This window comes from Heptranchias perlo, chromosome 7, assembly GCF_035084215.1.
Source record: "Heptranchias perlo isolate sHepPer1 chromosome 7, sHepPer1.hap1, whole genome shotgun sequence".
Taxonomy (NCBI): Eukaryota; Metazoa; Chordata; class Chondrichthyes; order Hexanchiformes; family Hexanchidae; genus Heptranchias; species Heptranchias perlo.
This window is the reverse complement of record NC_090331.1, coordinates 28,957,308-28,971,696: the sequence shown is the minus strand read 5'-3', so window position 1 is coordinate 28,971,696 and position 14,389 is coordinate 28,957,308. Positions and strand designations below refer to the sequence as shown.

The 14,389-nt window shown below is 39.6% G+C and overlaps 1 protein-coding gene across 5 annotated transcripts in view; it reads left to right on the top strand.

Moving 5' to 3' along the window:
* The window catches only part of spopla (speckle type BTB/POZ protein like a), a 220,860-nt gene that overhangs the window by 141,050 nt on the left and 65,421 nt on the right, over positions 1-14,389 (top strand). Inside the window, exon 1 of one of the 5 annotated variants that reach the window (XM_067987206.1) lies at positions 3,760-3,794. The exons of the other annotated variants lie outside the window; for them this stretch is intronic. The gene's annotated coding sequence lies outside the window, so the exon portion shown is untranslated. Of the gene's footprint in view, positions 1-3,759; positions 3,795-14,389 lie in introns of those variants that run through there. 5 annotated transcript variants of the gene reach the window in all.

The window sequence follows — 14,389 nt, the reverse complement described above, 5'->3', positions numbered from 1 at the left end:
TTCATTGTGGTACCTGGGGGGAGCAATGAAAAACATTGTGGATTGGGTATACCTGTGCAATCTTCCATACTGTCGGGTATATAACAGTGTCATTGCTGTATTCATGGAGCAGCGAACTCTGATACACAGGTCTTCAGGACCAGTCAGGATTTTTTTCAGTGCCCTTAGCTTTCACTGTGTCCAGTGCACTGAGCCACTTCTTAATGTCACTTAGAATGAATTGAATTGGCTGGACACTGGCATGTATAATGATGGAGACTTTTGGGGAGGCTGAGTAGTATCGTCTGCTGGGCACTTTTGGCTGATGATGCTTGCAAACTCTTGAGGCTTGTCTCTTGCACTCGTGCTCGATTCCACTGTGGTCAAATATGGGGTTTTTCATGGTGTTTCTTTTTCCTGTTGTTTGCCTGGTTGTCAACTACTATTCTTAACTGATGTTTAGTATGCAGGTAGCTCTCTGTGGTGGTTTCACTAAGGTATGCTCCTGCATGCCCCATTAAAGCAGGATTGGTTTCCCACTTTAATGGTAATCGTGGAGTGAGGGATGTGCCAGACATGAGGTTCCAGATTATGGTGGTATACAATTCTGCTGCTGCTGATGGGCCACAGCACTTCGTGGATTCTCAGTTTTGATTGATTCATCTATAATGCTTGATCAGTCAAAAAGAGAAAGTCTGCTTAAGAAGAACTATTCCTATTTAGCATAATTAAAATTGAATAAATTGAAATTTAACTTTGTATTTTGAAGGTTATGATGGGAAGTGAAATGGTTATCATTTGCAGAGGATTGAATTTGTATCTGTTCCATGTTGATTTGACACCAAATTCTAGCATTATGCAGACAGGTGTTTATCTGATGGTAACTTTAAGGATAGGACTTGTACTTTGCTTTTAATAATTTATTGCATGTTGAAAATGAGTGTCAACAGTATTGTTAAAGCATCAAACATTTAAGTAGTCATGCCGTCTCTGCTGATGTATTCTAGGAAGTGTTTTTATTGAACTGCATTTTGTTAAAGTTTGCCGTTGTTATTTCTGTCCATCTGCCGTCTATAAAATATTGATATGGCTGCTAAAAAGGGTAAATAACATAGGCCCATCTACTTAAATTTTCTAATTCCATTTTTTAGAAAAATGGATCCTGTATTTTTTTTCCTCGGCATGTTGGTCCCTCATCTGAAGATGTTGACTGCCTGCTGGGATACAGTCCACAGACATCGGGTGTGCTTCCGGTTCATTGCCCGGCTAGGCATTATTCATGTGTAACCTTTGATGGGGAGTGTCAGCAGACTATTTTACTGGAAAACAGAGCCTGCTTCCAGCAGGAAACTTGGTTGATTTTCTGCTCCTTAACACAGAGACAGTTGTAATGCCTTACTGCTACCCTGGTTACAATCAGCTAATTCAGCATAGATTAGGGATTGACCCTGAGATATTCCTGGTCGACATGGCTCAGGTATTCATTGCATAAATTAACCGAGCAGTTGGATGAGCAGGATATGATTTTTATTTTCAAAAATATTAACCCTCTTCACAAATGGAATTTTTAACCCTATTAACACAGGAGTGATGTATTGCGAGAAAGTTTAGCAGTTACACAGTTGGCAAAAGGTTGTTTAGGATTTCACATTAACCGTATTACAGGTAGGGATTTGTTACTGAGTTTGGAACATTATGAATTTGCTTCTGCCAAAAGAGACTGGGAGTTATATTCTTGCTCTTCTTGCTTTCTGCTTTTATTCAGCTGGTGCTATTTTTGTGATTTTTCTTTTTTCAATGTCTTCCCTTGCCACCCACTGCGTTGCCCTTCCCGGCCACCGTCTCTGGCTGAAGCACTTTAAAGGAGCGATATGCACGTATTTGGCCTTTGTGCTGCAAAGTAGTTCTTGAAATTTAAATTTAAGAAATATAAATAGTGTGCAAGAAACTTGAGAAAAATGTATTACTATTTTAGAAACAGAATAACGATCTTACTGCCATGACTAGGCTGACATTTTTCATGTGTGTTCACTTGGCAGGTTGTAACTGCACAGCCTCTCACTCATCTGCAGTGAAGTGATTGGATATTTTACTGTTAAGAACTCAATATATTCACAGCAGTCTCTCACTTCAACACATTTGGTGAGAAACAGGCAAACACAATTTTCTGATTTAAAAAAAAATCAATTGCAAAATATTACCCCATAAAGGAAGATTTGTTGAGTTTACACTTCACAATGACTTACTTAGCCTGTTTATGTTTGACCTCAAATATATATTGGTTTTTTTTTAACTTGCAACTTATTTATTTGCACAGGGTACCAAATAATCCAAGTATCTGGAGAATTGTAATTTAATGGAAGTAGGTTATTGAAAGGGATGTGAAGTGGTCAGATCTGGAGCTTGATGACGCAGGTTTCTTTTATTCTCCGTGTGTATATTTTTCTTATTGAAGCTTTTGAAGATATATCAATAAATCTAAATGAGTCCTTGGGTTTCCAATTTTGCAACAATTGTACAGGGGAAATAAAAAAAAAAATGCATTGCACCTGCTATATTGCAGAAAGCTCAATGTTGAAAATACAAATAACAGTGCTGGCAGCTTAATCAGTCAATCTGTACGTGGTAGGTGCTGCATATTTACTCAATTGTCATTCAATATTTAATAGTCATTAATATGATTTGAAAATGAGATTGCACACTATCAATTCTCGCTTGTCATCCAGTGTACCTCTTCAGTTGATATAGTTACTATTTAAAAAAAACTGCTTTAAGGGGGAGCTGTGACAGACATTTTTCACAGTACGTTGGACTTAAGGTTGGCATCAGAAAACTGGAAAATTGCTAATGTTCTGATTATTAGAAAATGTCAGAAGCATTAGCTTGGGAATTAAAGACCCATTCATTTGACATCTATAGGGAAAAGTAGTGGAGTCTTTTGTAGAGGAGTAATTCAAGAGCATAGCAATATATTTAAGTCAACATTAATTTATTGAAAGCTGGCCACCCCTAACAAATGTATTGTAATTTCTTGACTGGCAGTTATTTACAATTGAATAGAGTATAGAAAATACAATTAATTACATAATGAAAGATACACTGTTGAATAACATGGAACTGATAAAAAGGGATAGAATAGATAACTAGATGTTAGAGGCATGATTTCAATGTATAGCAGCAATCATCAAGGGAAATAAAATTTAAAAATGCATAAATAAATAGTTTGATTGAGTAATTGCCCAAAAGAGGCAATTAACTAATCTGGACACTTCATAAAACATCGGTGAGACTGCATATGAAATTCCCAGTTTTGTTCAATTTCTGGAAGGTTAATGGCAGATTCCATGGACTGTAAAGAGCAACTCAACCTCTCCCTGATGGGAAATGAACCAGATTTAAGTGAACATACTGGCAAATATTTCAAATCATGAAGGTCTGGGATTGACAGAGGGTAAATCCCGCACAGCTCAACAATATGTCAAAGTATTGAATTGAAAAATCCCAATATGTAGCCTATATTATTAGAAGGACATCAGATGAATTTCCCATTTTTATGTATACAATATGAAAAATTATGTCTCTGCTTTCATATACTGTGCCTAAGTTAGCTTGTTCCAGATTGCTCTACAAAAACCAGTTTGCAAGATGGTGATTATTAACCAGATCAGTCAACAGCGGGACCACAGTATCACTGAGTGGAGTGCAAATTAACTCTTACCTGCCAGATGTAGATTTAAATTATTAACACTTATTTAATTCCCTTTGTTATATTTTCAGTACCATCACAAAGTTAAGTAATGGTGGTTGCAGCAAAGGTACGTTGATAATTTATATTCTGATTTATATTCATCATAAGTATTATAATTTGACTGCAAGCGTCACAATATCTCAGCATTATTTAGGTTTCACTTAATAACAATATGACAGTTACATTTAATATCTAAGATTACAGCCGTGTCGAACATAAGTTCAAAGTTTATAGTCAGTTTTTCAGTCGTAGGCATCTGGTATTAGTAAAAAGGAAAGTGGTAGTGATAGAGGATAGTATAATAGACACTGTTCTCTGCAGCCGCGACCGAGAGTCCCGAAGGCTGTGTTGCCTGCCTGGTGCCAGGGTTAAGGACATTTCTTCGCGGCTGGAAAAGAACTTGGAGCATGAGGGGGAGGATCCAGTTGTGGTCCACGTAGGAACCAACGACAGGTAAAACTAAGAATGGGGTTCTGCTGAGCCAGTTTCAGGAGCTAGGGTCTAAATTAATAAGCAGAACTTCAAAGGTAATAATCTCTGGATTACTACCTGAGCCACATACAAATTGGCATAGGGACAAACTGATCAGAGAGCTAAATGCATGGCTCAAAGAATGGTGTGGGAGACAGGGGTTTCGATTCATGAGGAAAGAGGGAGCTGTTCCATTTGGACAGGCTCCACTTAAACTGGGCTGGGACCAGCATCCTGGCAAATCAAATAACTAGGGCTGTAGATAGGGCTTTAAACTAAAAGGGGGTGGGAGGTGTCAGGTAAGGGAAAATTTAGAAATCTAATGAGAAAAGTCAAGGCAACAGAGCAGTGTAGTGATTTGGGTAAAGATAAGTAGAGTGTGGAAGGAAGAGACAGAGAGTTCACCAATAATAGAGCATCAACAAGTAAGGTCAAAGCAGGAAAAAATGGTAAAAAGTCAAAATTAAAGGCTCTTTATCTGAATGCACGGAGCATTCATAAGAACATAAGAAATAGGAGCAGGAGTAGGCCAATCGGCCCCTCGAGCCTGCTCTGCCATTCAATAAGATCATGGCTGATTTGATCCTCAAATTTAAATTCATGTCCAATTTCCTGCCCGCTCCCCGTAACCCCTAATTCCCTTTACTTCTAGGAAACTGTCTATTTCTGTTTTAAATTTATTTAATGATGTAGCTTCCACAGCTTCCTGGGGCAGCAAATTCCACAGACCTACTACCCTCTGAGTGAAGAAGTTTCTCCTCATCTCAGTTGAGGAGAAACTTCTTAACAAGATAGATGAATTAGTTGCTCAAATAGAGATGAATGGGTTTGATCTAATAGCCATTACAGAGACATGGTTGCAAAGTGACCAAGATTGGGAACTAAATATTCCAGGGTACATGACCTATAAAAGACAGGCAGAATGGAAAAGGAAGGGGTGGAGCCCTAATAATAAAGGATGACATAAGGACAGTGGTGAGAAAGGATCTTGGCTTGGAAGATCAGGAAGTAGAATCAGTATGGATGGAAATAAGAAATAACAAGAGGCAGAAAACACTGGTGGAAGTAGATTATAGGCCTCCTTATAGTAGCTATACTGTTGGACAGAGTATTAATCATGAAATAATAGGAGCTTGTAACAAAGGTAATGCAGTAATCATTGGAAACTTCAATCTTCATATAGACTGGGCAAATCAAATTGGCAACGGTTGTTTGGAGGATAAGTTCATGGAATGCATTTGAGACTGTTTCCAAGAGCAATATGTCATGGAACCAACCAGGGAACAGGCTATTTTAGATCTTGTATTATATAATGAGACAGTGTTAATTAGTAATCTCACAGTAAAAGATCCTCTGGGGAAGAGTGATCATAATATGATAGAATTTCACATTGAGTTTGAGAATGACGTACTTAAGGCCGAAACTAGAGTCTTAAATTTAAACAAAGCTAATTACATTGGTATGAGGGGTGAGTTGGCTAAGGTAGATGGGGAAATTAAAGGGTATGACTGTTGAAAAGCAATGGCAAACATTTAAAGAAATATTTCAGTATTCTCAACAAATATACATTCCAATGAGAAATAAAAACTCCACGGGAAAAGTGATCTGCCCTTGGCTAACTAAAGAAGTTAAGGATACTATTAGATTAAAAGAAGAGGCCTATACTGTTGCCAAGAAGAGTAGTAAGCCTGAGGATTGGGAGAGTTTCCGAAACCAGCAAAGGACAACCAAAAAATTGATAAAAAGGGAGAAAACAGAATATGGAAGGAAACTAGCAAGAAATATAAAAACGGATTGTAAGAGCTTCTACAAGTATGTAAAAAGGAAGAGAGCAGCAAAAGTAAACGTGGGTCCCCTAGAGACTGAGACAGAAGAAATTATAATGGGGAATCAGAAAATGGCAGATGCGTTAAACAAATATTTTGTATCTGTCTTCACAGCGGAAAACACAAAAAGCATATCAGAAATAGTGGGGAACCAAGGAACCAATGAGAATGAGGAACTTAAAGTAATTATTATCAGTACAGAAAAAGTATTTGAGAAACTAATGGAACTAAAAGCCAATCAATCCCCTGGACTTGATAGCCTACATCCGAGGGTTCTAAAAGAGGTCTCTGCAGAGATAGTGGATGCGTTGATTATGACCTTCCAAAATTCCCTAAATTCTAGAACAATCCCAGCGGATTGGAAGGTAGCAAATGTAACCCCGCTATTCAAGAAAGGAGGGAGAGAGAAAACAGGGAACTATAGGCCAGTTAGCCTGACATCAGTCGTCGGGAAAAAGCTGGAATCCGTTATTAAGGAAGTGGTAACAGGGCACTTAGAACATCATAATATGATTAGGCAGAGTCAACATGGTTTTGTGAAAGGGAAATTATGTTTGACAAACCTATTAATTTTTTGAGGATGTAACTAGCAGAGTAGATAAAGGGGAACCAGTGGATGTAGTATATTTGGATTTTCAAAAGGCGTTCAACAAGGTGCCATATAAAAGGTTGCTACGCAAGATAAGGGCTCATGGGATTGGGGTAACATATTAGCATGGATAGAGGATTGGTTAACGGACAGAAAACAGAGAGTAGGGATAAACGGATCATTTTCAGGTTGGCAGGCTGTAACTGGCTGGGTGCAGCAAGGATTAGTGCTTGGGTCTCAGCTAGTAACAATCTATATTAATGACTCAGATGAAAGGACCAAGTGTAATGCATCCATGTTTGCTGACAGTACAAAGCTGGGTAGGAAAGTAAGCTATGAGGAGGACACAGAGTCTGCAAAGGGATACAGACAGATTAAATGAGTGGACAAGAAGATGGCAGATGAAGTATAATGTGGGGAAATGTGAGGTTATTCATTTTGGTTGGAAGAATAGAAAAACAGAATATTTTTTAAATGGTGAGAAACTATTAAATGTTGGTGTTCAGAGAGACTTGGGTGTCCTGGTACTAGAAACACAAAACATTAATCTGCAGGTACAGCAGGCAATTAGGAAAGCAAATGGCATGTTGGCCTTTATTACAAGGGGGTTAGAGTGCAAGATTAAGAAAGTCTTACTACAATTGTACAGGGCTTTTGGTGAGACCTCATATGGAGTATTGAGTACAATTTTGGTCTCCTTATCTAAGGAGGGATATTCTTGCCTTAAAGGTGGTGGAATGAAGGTTCACTAGATTAATTCCTGGGATGAAAGGGTTGTGCTATGAGGAGAGGTTGAGTAGAATGGGCCTATGCTCTCTGGAGTTTAGAAGGGTGAGAGGTAACCTCTTCGAAACATGTAAGATTCTGAGAGGCTTGACAGTGTAGATGTTGAGAGGATGTTTCCCCGGCTGGAGAGTCTAGAACTAGAGGGCATTGTCGCAGGAAAAGGGGTCGGTCATTTAGGACTGAGGTGAGGAGGAATTTCTTCACTCAGAGGGTTGTGAATCTTTGGAATTTTCTACCTGAGAGGGCTGTCGTTGAGTGTATTCAAGGCTGAGATAGATAGATTTTTGGACTCTATGGGAATCAAGGGATATGGGGATCAGGCAGGAAAGTGGAGTTGAGGTCAAAGATCTGATTGAATGGTGGAGCAGGCTCGAGGAGCCATATGGCCTACTCCTGCTCCTATTTCTTATGTTCTTATTAAGGACATATTGATGACGGAAGTATAAAAATCATACAACCTCTGCTCGAGTAGGAGGTCGAATGGCATCCGACAGTTCTGCTTTCTTCAAGGATCAAGTTACATCGAGTCCACAACACAGAAACAGGCCATTCGGCCCAACTGGTCGTGCCGGCGTTTATGCTCCACACAAGTCTCCTGTCTCCCTATTTCATCTAACCCCATTGGCGTATCCTTCTATTCCTTTCTCCCTCGTGTGCTTATCTAGCTTCCCCTTTAATGCATTTATGCTATTTGCCTCAACTACTCCTTGTAGTAGCGTGTTCCACATTCTTACCACACTCTGGGTAAAGAAGTTTCTCCCGAATTCCCTATTGGATTTATTAGTGCCTATCTTATATTTATGACCTCTAGTTTTGGACTCCCCCACAAGCGGAAACATTTTCTGTACGTCTATCCTATCAAATCCATTCATTATCTTAAAGACCTCTATCAGGTCACCCCTCAGTCTTCTCTTTTCTTGAGAAAAGAGCCCCAGCTGTTTCGCCTTTCCAGATAAGGATAGCCTCTCAGTTCTAGTGTCATCCTTGTGAATCTGTTTTGCACCTTCTCCAATGCCTCTATCCTTTTTGTAATATGGAAACCAGAACTGTGCACAGTACTCCAAGTGAGGTCCAACCAAGGTTCTATACAAGTATAACATAACTTCTCTGCTTTTCAATTCCAACTCTCTAGAAATGAACGTCAGTGCTTGACTTGTCATTTTTATGGCCTTATTAATCTGCGTCGCTACTTTTAGTGATTTGTGTATCTGTACCCCGAGATCCCTTTGCTCCTCTACCCTATTTTGACTCTTATACAAGCAATATGCAGCCTTCTTATTCTTTCTACCAAAATACACCACCTCACACTTATCTATATTGAAATTCATTTGCTAAATGCATGCCCATTCTGCAAGTTTATTAATGTCTTCCCGTCTTTTGTCGCATTCCTCCTCAGTATTAATTATAGCCCCCAATTTGGTGTCGTACGCCAATTTTAAAATTGTACTTCCAATTCCCAAGTTGAAATCATTAATGTAAACTGTGAACAACAGTAGTCCCAGCACCAATCCCTGTGGAACACCACTTCCCACCTTTGGCCAGTCCGAGTAGCTACCCTTAACCCCTATTCTCTGTTTTCTGTTTTATAGGCAGCTTACCATCCATTCTGCTACATGTTCCCTGACTCCAGACCCCACATGCTCTGACCTTTGAGTCTATAATGTGGTACCTTATCAAAGACCTCTTGAAAATCCAAATGTGTTTCATCTACTGCAATACTCTTGTCTACTCTTTCTGTTACTCCTTCAAAGAATTCAATAAGTTTGGTCAAGCATGACTTTCTCTTTTGAAATCTGTGCTGACTACTCTTATATTTTCATTTTCTAGATGTTTTTCTACTACATCTTTGAGTAAAGATTCCATTATCTTTCCTACCACTGACGTTAAGCTAACTGGTCTGTAGTTCCCTGGACTAGTTCTATTTCCCTTTTTAAATATAGGAATAGCATTAGCTGTCTGCCAGTCCTCTGACACTATTCCCTTTCTAATGAATTTTTATGTAGATGTAATAGTGCCTCTGTTATCTCTTCACTAACTTCTTTTAATATGCGTGGATGCTTTGGGGCCACCTCTAGGAAGTGTCTGGTGAGTCATCATAAACTTTAGCTGTTTTGTTTCTTCCTAATTTACCTAACTTGGTATACTCTGTTGACTTGTACTGTACTTGTCTTAGTGCTATTGACACTGGATAGCTCTTCAAAGAGCCAGTACAGACACAGGTGGGCTGAATGGCCACCTTCTACGACACTTCTTATCCTTAAACTCTCTCCAACTTCAAAGATTTTCTTGAGCATTCTAACCTTCAAACCTCTACACATTCCCAAACCTTCGCCCAACTTTGAGATCTCTAAAACTTCTGGGATTTTCACCTCTGAAAAACTTTGCTAAATCTTTGCAAATTTTCCCCTAACCTTTCTTTTCATTATGCAAAACACCTCTTGTTCACTGTGAATTGAACCTGACCTTAAATACGTCAAATAATGATAGAAAATTCCACTTGGGCAACCTAACCAATCCAATGCCCTTCTTGTTGCATCGATCCCTTTTTTAAGGTGTCACTCAAGTACACTGACATGTCTTAGAAAGTTGTATTTGTCAACCTGTGGGAACTTCAGCTAAATAGTTTATTTTACCAATAAGTCAATAAGACTCATTACACTGCCCTCACTCACAAGACTGTCTAGTTTCTTGATCTTATTCAAGGCTACTTGACCAAAGAGGAGAAGTCCTTCTATGTTTCATGAACACCACCTGTATGTAGTGAGCTGCCATTTTGTCTAAGCATTACTATTATTGGTTGAACCACAACATTGTTACAACAGGACTCAGTGGTAAAGACATTCTTCATGCAGAAAAGAATTGGAGGGCATGATTGTAGAATAAGGAAACAATTAGCTGAATGCAACTTATTTACAATTAAAGAACATTGCTAAGAAGCATAATGAATACTAATGACTGAAATATTCCAAAGTAAAAGAGCCAGAGTCATGATTCAACAAGGATTAAAGAGTTAAAAGGCCAGTGATGTTAAGGGCTACCGGTTTACTGAGCAAGTCAAATTATATTTTTAATACCAGAAAAAAAAATCCTTTTGCTGTTCCTGGTATTCCTTTTTCTGTAAATCAGTGTGTTTGCAGTAGGCTGTTCCAATAATTATCTTGTGAAAAACTTTTTGATCAAGTTTCATTTTTACGATCAGCATTTTTTGCATCATCCTACTCTACTTTGCACATGAGCAATGGTTCATTTTGGGCATTTGGTTGTCATCGTCCAGTTTTAAAATTAGCATAGGATGTCAGGGAACCTTTGCAGTGGCCAATGCCTTTAAAGCCTTACTATCCAGGGCCGCCACCCAAAACAGGTGTTAGTCCCTTTGCATATGCAAAGGCATCTGCTGCAATATTGGTGTGCCATGAAAACAGCTGGAAAATGTGGTCTACTTGTGACCGAATCAGGCCGCCACCAAAATGGTACGTTTTAACACTTACTTGAATATGGTGGTTGGAGGAGCAGGAGTGCTCCCAGATTCACAACAGTGCTGAAGACCGTTGCTGACTTCTGTTTGATCCCCCTCCCCCACCCCCCACCCCCCGACACACACACACACACACACACACACACACAACCTACCTGCGGACTGCTACCGGCGATGTGGTGGCCCAAAATCCAATGCTGATTTGCCGGACGCCAAGCTCACCGGTCTCGTTTAAATGAGACCCAAGGTCCAATATCAGGTGTGCCTTGTTCCAGAGCAGGTATCGTTCTTATCCACAAGCTGGCGCGAACCAATTTCTAGGCTACAGTGTCAAGTTGATCTTTCTAGGTGTTACACTAACTGGCTGTGTCAGATTGTAAATTTTTTAGATTACTTTTTACTTGCCATTCATATGAGGAGCAGTTCTGGTATAGCCAGCTGCAACTGACAAGGGAGTGCCTGTCATTTAGCAAGTTTGAAACTGTTCTTTGCAAATAAAGTATTAAAATAATGCAATTATGCATTTCATGAAGGTTAGTATAAACAAATACATTGAGTTTCCAGATCATTTTATATTAGCTTCAGATGCCATATGTTGAATGATGAACTGTTTCCCTTCCTTCTATTTGTTTCTGTTGTTCATATACGGTATTAGCAGTAATGTTTCCCATCATTTTTCTATTAAGTAAATCAATCCATTGCACCACTTCATCTTGTATAGTGCCATTGTGTAGATTGAGATAGATTGCTTTGTAGGTCACAGTATGATTTGAGGGGTGAAGGTTTTTTTTTAAGATATAAATACCCAAAAGGCCATGTGGGTGTGTAAATCAATTATATTCTGTAATTCACTTACATTATTAAGACTTTCATTGTTAACTCTGCTCAGATTTATGTTATCAAGCACTTGCTGGGTTATTAGAGCATCAGTTAGTCTATGGGAAATCCACTTAGCGGTTGGCACCCCACTCAGATAGCCTGAAGTCTCTTCCATGTTCCCTACACTGGATCTGAGAAAGACAAATCAGAGTATTTTCTTCATGTTGAGAGACTAGGAGTTGTGGAGGAGCAATGGGATCAGATAGGGGGCAAATGCGAGGTGAGATTGGAGTGCATGTGCGTAAATGCTCGTAGCGTGTTAAATAAGGTTGATGAGCTGCGGGCTCAAGTTGCCACATGGGACCATGATATAGTGGCAATAACAAAGACCTGACTCAAAGAAGGGGAGGATTGGGTACTTAATATTCCTGGCTGCAAGGTATTAAGGAAAGATAGGGAGGGAAGGAAAGAAAAGATGGGAAAGCTGTATTGATCAAAGAACATAAGAAATAGGAGTAGCACGAGACCATACGGCCCCTTGAGCCTGCTCTGCCATTTAATTAGATCACAGCTGATCTTCGACCTCAACTCCACTTTCCTTCCCGATCGCCATATCCCTTGATTCCCCTAGAATCCAAAAATCTATTTATCTCAGCCTTGAATATACTCAATGACTCAGCATCCACAAATTCCAATGATTCACAACCCTCTGAGTGAAGAAATTGCTCCTCATCTCAGTCTTAAATGGCCGACCCCTTATCCTGCGACTATGCCCCCTAGTTCTAGACTCTCCAGCCAGGGGAAACAACCTCTCAGCATCTACCCTGTCAAGCCCCCTCAGAATCTTCTGTTTCAATGAGATCACCTCTCATTCTTCTAAACTCCAGAGAGTATAGGCCCATTCTACTTAATCTCTTGTCATAGGACAACCCTCTCATCCCAGGAATTAATGTAGTGAACTTTTGTTCCACTGCCTCTAAGGCAAGTATATCCTTCCTTAGAAAAGGAGACCAAAACTGTACGTAGTACTCCAGGTGAGGTCTCACCAAAAGCCCTGTACAATTGTAGTAAGACTTCCTTACTCTTGTACTCCAGCTCCCTTACAATAAAGGCGAACATGTATTTGCTTTCCTAATTGCTTGCTGTACCTGCATTCTAACTTTTTGTGTTTCTTGTATGAGGACACCCAAGTCTCTCTGAACACCAACATTTAATAGTTTCTCACCATTTAAACAATATTCTGTTTTTCTATTCTTCCTATTGAATAACCTCATTTATATTTTATCTGCTACCTTCTTGCCCATTCATTTAACCTGTCTATATCCCTTTGCAGACTCTTTTGTGTCCTCCTCACAGGTTCCTTTCCTACCTAGCTTTGTATTGTCGGCAAACTTGGATATATTACACTTTGTCCCTTCATCTAAGTCATTAATATAGATTGTAAATAGCTGAGGCCCAAGCACTGATCCTTGCGGCACCCCACTAGTTACAGCCTGCCAACCTGAGAATGACCCGTTTATCCCCTAATCTCTGTTTTCTGTCCGTTAACCAATCCTCTATCCATGCTAATATGTTACCCCAATCCCACGAGCCATTATCTTGGAAACAACCTTTTATGTGGCACCTTATTGAATGCCTTTTGAAAATACAAGTATACTACATCCACTGGTTCCCCTATATCTACCCTGCTAGTTACATCCTCAAAAAACTCTAAAAAATTTGTCTCATGATTTCCCCTTCATAAAACCACGTTGACTCTGCCTAATCATCTTATGATGTTCTTAGTGCCCTGTCACCACTCCCATAATAATGGATTCCAGCGTTTTCCCGCCGACTGATGTCAGGCTAACTGGCCTGTAGTTCCCTGTTTTCTCTCTCCCTCCTTTCTTGAATAGCTGGGTTACATTTTCTACCTTCCAAAATTCCCTAGATTCTAGTACGGTCCCAGCGGATTGGAAGATCATAACCAATGCATCCACTATATCTGCAGCCACTTCTTTCAGACCCTCAGGTCCAGGGGATTTATTGGCTTTTAGTTCCATTAGTTTCTTAAGTACTTTTTCCCTTCTGATATTAATTACTTTAAGTTCCTCACTCTCATTAGTCTCTGGGTTCCCCACTATTTCTGGTATGCTTTTCGTGTCTTCTACCAGCAGAAACTATTACAGCACTGGAAACGGATGATGTCGTTGAGGGGTCAGAGACACAATCCATTTGGTTAGAATTAAGGAACAATAGAGGAGCTATTACGCCACTGGGTGTATACGATAGGCCACCAAATTGTGGGAAGGAGATAGAGGAGAACATTTGCAGGCAAATTAAAGAAATGTGCAAGAACTATAGAGTAGTGGTAATGGGGTCTTCAATTATCCCAATATAGAAGGGGACAGTAACAGTGTAAAGGGCAAAGAGGGGGAGGAATTCCTGATATGTGTTCAAGGGAACTTTCTGCAACAGTGTGTTTCCAGCCCAACAAGAAAGGAAACAGTGCTGGATCTAGTTCTGGGAATGAAGTGGGGCAGCTGGAGCATGTTTCAGTTGGGGAGCATTTGGGGAACAGTGATCATATCATTAGGTTTAGAATAGTTATGGAAAAGGACAAGGAACAATCAAATGTGAAAATGCTTAACTGGAGGAGGGCAAATTTCAGTGAGTTTAAAAAGGGATCTTGTCTAGGTGGATAGGTATCAAAAATT